Here is a 5,605-nt window from a genome sequence, read left to right as displayed (position 1 = left end):
ATTAAAGTTTCTACTCAAATGTCATCTCAAAAAAATCTTTCTTAACTATAATATTCAAATTAAGTTCCCCGATGCCATCACCATCTGTCACTCTGTCCTACTGCCTGCTTTATTTTCTTAGTAGCACTTATGACTTTTAAATATAATGGCACTTGTTCTATCTTGCTCATTAAAATCTAAATGTGCAACTCAATTTTCACATGCCTAAAACAGTTCTCCATCACCTTCAGAATGATATCTGGCATTTTACCATAGAATATAAACCCCTTACAATTTAACCTAACCTACCTTTCAGTCTGGCTTCATTTTAAGTTAATTACTGTCCTTCCATATCTCATTTTTTTTCACTCAGCATTGTAATTATTAAGAATCAAGATATCTGCTTTACTCATAACAAAACAATTCTATTTATTTGATGTAACTTCAATATTCGTATCACTACAATGGGAAGGAGAAAAGTAGAGTATGAAAAAAAAAATAAACTTCAAAGTTTCCTGAAGGATTTGATAATATGTGTAAAGTGTTATTGTACAGTGAGTGTCACACAATATCCACTCAACAGAAATTAATTATGATGATTGTGACTGCTTTATTCCTGTATAATACCAATAGAGATAAAATTCAAATAGCCAGTATGGAGCTTGTAAATTTCAAATAACTTATCTTCTCAAAAAGAGCAATTTTTTCACTGTTAGAACTATCCATTAAAAGTTTTCTCAAGGTTATTATATATGCTGTATAGTGAAAAGATGTCAAAGGCATGAGTGAAAATGTAACAAATACAATATGTTCATTAAAATATAACAGTATTTCAAATCAAAGTGCTTTCAAATTTAAAGTATGCTTATTTTCCTTTTTCTGCCAATATAAAGATATTTCAATGTGCAATCTCAAAAACTTGAGAACAATATCTGTGTATAAGAACACTGCAATATGATTTATTCTTACAATTTATTACATAGTATGTCACTACCTTCTATTCAAAGTATAAATTTTACTGAAAAAATTTTACGTTTTGGCTTCATAATATAAACAAAATATTTCCTATACTTATAACTCCTAAACTCAGAGGACATTAAATTATAGTCATTAGCTTAAACTCAAAAGGAATGTCACAGTGACTTGCACATAATACTTTGTATGACTCAATATAGTAAAAAAAAAGATAGAGTAATGGTAGTTGAGTTTATAAGTGGTGTTTGCTCTTTATCCACTGAACTAATAAGAATCATATGTGTGTTTTGTTTTCTTCTGTTTCATAAAGGCTGGAATTAGTCATATCATAATTACCAATTACAACTGTACCATTGGCTTGGCTTCATAACCAAGTATTAAATAGTTTGTTCTAAAACTGTAAGGTGTTGGTATACTAATTCCTATAACCATATATGTTTCATACATAGTGGTAAAATATTAAAACAAGGAGTATATTAAAAAATACTAACATGAAAAATCCCTTATATAGTAGTCCAGAGAACATCTGGAATATTCCTTTCCATTTCTATTATTTGAAAGACCAAAACATTTGAACCCTAATGTGGAGGAAATTAAGACATCATCTAGCTAAATATTCTACCAAATTGCAGTATATTATCACAAAATTCTGGAAGGTTTTCATTCATTCTTTGAAAGGATTCAGCGGCAGGTAGCTTGGTATTTCACAGGGAATCATATTTTTAAAAATATTTTGATTATTAATCATCTTTTTTTAGGCATTTTAAAATTCTCTTCACAGTTCTTACTTTCACCGTGATACATGATTTTTCTCCCTTTCCAGAGAGTAGTGTTTTGTTTTTTGCTTTGATCATGATCTCATGTTCTAATTCCCTTCTTTAATACTATTCCTACTAGCTTCCTCCCCCTCCTCTCTCTGTCACAGCTTCTAACCTTTTTAATTCAATGTAAGTACCTCTAGCTATGGCACCAATTTACCTCATGCTCCTGTTTTCTACTTTACTTTTCCATTAGCTCACCCCCATACTTAAAAATCCTCCTATCTTCTATTAAAGCAGACTCAAGTACTGTGTGTGTTTGTGGGGGTAGTACTGGGGATAGAACTCAGGGGTGCTCTACCCCTGAACTACATACCAGTTGTTGTTTTTTTTTTTTTTTTGAAGTAAGTATTCTCATTTAATTTCAGAATCTCAAAATAGCAATAGACCTTGGCCTTGTTTAAAAAAAGTTTAGTTAAACACTAAGCTAGCTAAATAAACTTACTGAAAGGTTTAACACAATTGATATAGAAAATGCTTTTTCTTTAATCTCAATCTTACATAAGTGAAAGAGGTGAGGGGGAGGGAAGGTAGACAATTTCTTTAGCAGCATATATGGCTAAGTCTATCAACCACCTTAATTAAACTAGAATGTCCATTATTGACCCCATTAAAAAGAATTGGGCTAATATCAAAAGTTACCCATTTCATAAGCCAAAAGACAATTTTAGGGTTACAGTAAGTAAAATATTTTTGAAATACTTCAAAAACTTTTAACCATAAACTAGAGGAATCATCTTTTCATTGTAAGAAAGAAAGGAAATAATAACAGAAAGTAAAGGACACTTAAACTAAACTCATTTTCAGCCTTCTTCGAACAAAAAAAAAAAGAAAAATAATGGTTGATTAGCTAAGCTTTGTGCTCTAACCAAACTAATTAATTACAGTGATTTTAAATGGCAATAGCCCATGTTGACTGGGCAGCTTGACAGTTCTGAATACTTTTGCAACAATTTTTTTTTTAAACGCAAAGACACTAAAATGATCCGGTCATGCAATGTTCATCTTATGCATTCTGCATCTCTTTGCCAATCTTGTAGCTAAGAATCTTGTTCCAATCAATCTTAGTACGTGTAACTGGCAACTGTTGACGTAAGGCTTTGAAAGTAGTGTCCGACATTGTCTGATAATTCTCACTGATGGCAGTCTGGTATTCATTTTCTGCAGCTTCTACAATCTTTATAAATTCTTTTGCTGTCTGCATCTCACTAGACACTGTTAGGTAATCTTGTTTATCTTTATGACTCACTAGCTGAACGTTACCATCTTCATAATAATGAACCTGAATTTTCAAGATGCCAACCACTTGAGTGGTTGATGAAGGAGTGATTGTAAACTTCAACTCTGACCTCCAACGACCATTCCAAAAGTTTTTTGCTTGGAACTGATGGCTTTCTATGCATGCAATAATGGTTTGCTGTCCATCTATTTTTTTACCATACACAGTGCAGACCCCATTTGGGTAATGTTCTTTTACATAAGCTCACAGAGCAGTTTCTACTGAAGTTCTCCATGATTCAATTGCATTTTCTGCTTCGTAAGGTCTTGGATCAGTTGCTTCCTTTCTTAGGTGATCAAATTTGAAACAGATTCTGTTTTTTGGATCCAAAAACTTTCCATTTCCCAAGTCACCATGTTCTGTTATTAATACCTGATCTTCATAACCTTCAATTTTTACTTCTCCTCATCATACCAGTTGTTTTCATTTTGCCTTTTGAAACAGGGTCTCACTAAGTTGCTGAGGTTGACCTCAAACTTATGATCCTCCTGCCTTAGCCTCCCAAGATGCTGGGATTACAAATTTGTGATACTACCCTCTGCTCACGGTTGAGTTCAATCTTTCTCCCCTATCGTAATCCTTTTCAACAAAGCCTTCTTGACTGCTTAATATTGTTTGATGCAACTTTTGACAACTCACAAATAAAATATATTCTCTAAATAGAAATATAAAAGTTCAAATTTGAATTTAACCAATAATGAAGGGACTAATATCTTCAAAGTTCCATCACAGGGATTTTAAGAATTCAAATGGAGATACAATGAAATGATAGCTACATGTTCAGTAGGGTCTTCATAATACATGGGGTGTGTCTCTTTTTCCCACCCGACTCGGACCAGAACATGCTGACTAACCCCTACCTCTCAGTGTTAGTTTCTGTATTTTCTAAAATTATATATATAGTTTTCTTCAAGTTAAAATGTAGATATTTATGTGCTTTGCACAAGTTGATATACTTATGGAATGGAGGGACATTATGGGAGTTACAAAATGTTCTAGATTCTGTAACTCTGAAGAAATATTATTTAGCTCTTAACAGCTCAACTACACAGATAAGGTTTCTCTTTGGAATTCAGAATGCTGGGTAGAACAGAAAGGAGTAAAACCTTGGAAAAGGTTTAGCAAGGAGAAGCAAATTTGAGGAACAGAAAAAGGAGGGACACAAAAGGAACTTTGTAACAACAACTTCCTAAATTTGTTTCTTTGGTAAACCAGTTTTGATTTTCTCAAGGTAAATTTGCTATTCAAATAGAAAACTTCAATTTGGGGAAAAATATACATACTACACACACACACACACACACACACACACACACACACACTTGACATAGAATTCCATGAGTGTTCTGTTTTGCAACCACATTTAAAAAAATGAAATTAGATTACAGGTTTTATAAGATAGATTATTCTTTTCATATCGAAAATAATTACACAACTGCTATCCATCCATCCATTAATGCATCTGTCCTCAGACTCCTAAATGTGTCTTGTGACTTCCCTGAGGAAGACAACATGCCTTCCACTTATTTCTGCCTCCTCCCCACAGGAAATACTTTGTTCTAAGTTGAGACAATGAGTGAGATGTGCATAGCAGGGCCAGATGATGATCTTATTATATTTTTTTTATAATATAGGTTCTTGAATATTCAGCATTGTTCTTTTGACTCTGAACTGATAATTTTCAAAAGAATTGACCTGTTTCTTAATACATACATGTTTTATTTGGTGTCAGTAATATATGTTTCTTCCCTTTGTTTTCTTTATATTTTAGGTTGCCCAAAGGTTACTGGTTTGCATTCATAATTGTATATGTCAAATATTCTTTAATTATTTTAAAGAGTATAAATAATAAATAATAATTACTTAATAAAATAATTATTTTAATAAGCTATATGTTCCTAAGTCTTTTCTCTTTCTTCTAAATCTTGGACAAACTTATATAGCACATCCACTTAATAAGTCCTCAGCAATAAAACATAGCACATACCATTAAGAGCATTGAGCAGACCCATTGATACCCAAATATCTTACTTTGGGAGATAAACCAGACAATATAGTATTACTTTTTTTTTAAAAAATGTATCTAACCCTTGGTTTTATAAATAATTAATAATAAGTAGATATTCAATAATGTGAACATATAGTACAGAGAGATCTGATCACATACAGAGAAGTCCACTTGAGTTGCCATGTCTTATAAACCATATCTTAGAAAATCTTCACTCTACTACTTCAGAATAATCAGAGCTCTTAAACAATGTTATCTGAGAAATCACCTGTGAGGAATCATTTTATCTTTTGCATTTGATGTTGTGAAATACATTCAGGAGTTCACTTAATGTGAAGTTTAGCCAATATTAGTGCTCCTGGTATGTTTGTGTTTGTTCGCAGGTATAACCACTTTTGTCAAGTATGTTCATATGTTTTCCTTCACTAAATTTTTCTGTCTGCCAATCAAAATTCTCTCAAACAGTGGCAATATCATTTGAATGAATGACATTTGAATGGTCATTCATTTCTTTTAAAACTCCACTTACTTTTGATTCAAATTTCA

The 5,605-nt window shown here is 32.1% G+C and overlaps 1 pseudogene across 1 annotated transcript; it reads right to left on the bottom strand.

Annotated features, from left to right (window-relative positions):
- Nucleotides 1-2,191: 2,191 nt before the first annotated feature.
- LOC308652079 (F-actin-capping protein subunit alpha-2-like) lies at nucleotides 2,192-5,063 on the bottom strand (annotated as a pseudogene). Its single transcript has 2 exons — nucleotides 5,039-5,063; nucleotides 2,192-3,452 (listed from the first exon to the last, which is right to left on the bottom strand). The product of its transcript is annotated as an F-actin-capping protein subunit alpha-2-like (transcript).
- Nucleotides 5,064-5,605: the final 542 nt, after the last annotated feature.

Source organism: Spermophilus citellus, assembly GCF_964194105.1.
Source record: "Spermophilus citellus genome assembly, chromosome: 1".
NCBI lineage: Eukaryota > Metazoa > Chordata > Mammalia > Rodentia > Sciuridae > Spermophilus > Spermophilus citellus.
Note: the sequence above shows the minus strand (reverse complement) of the source record. Positions and strands in the feature narration are given on the sequence as shown.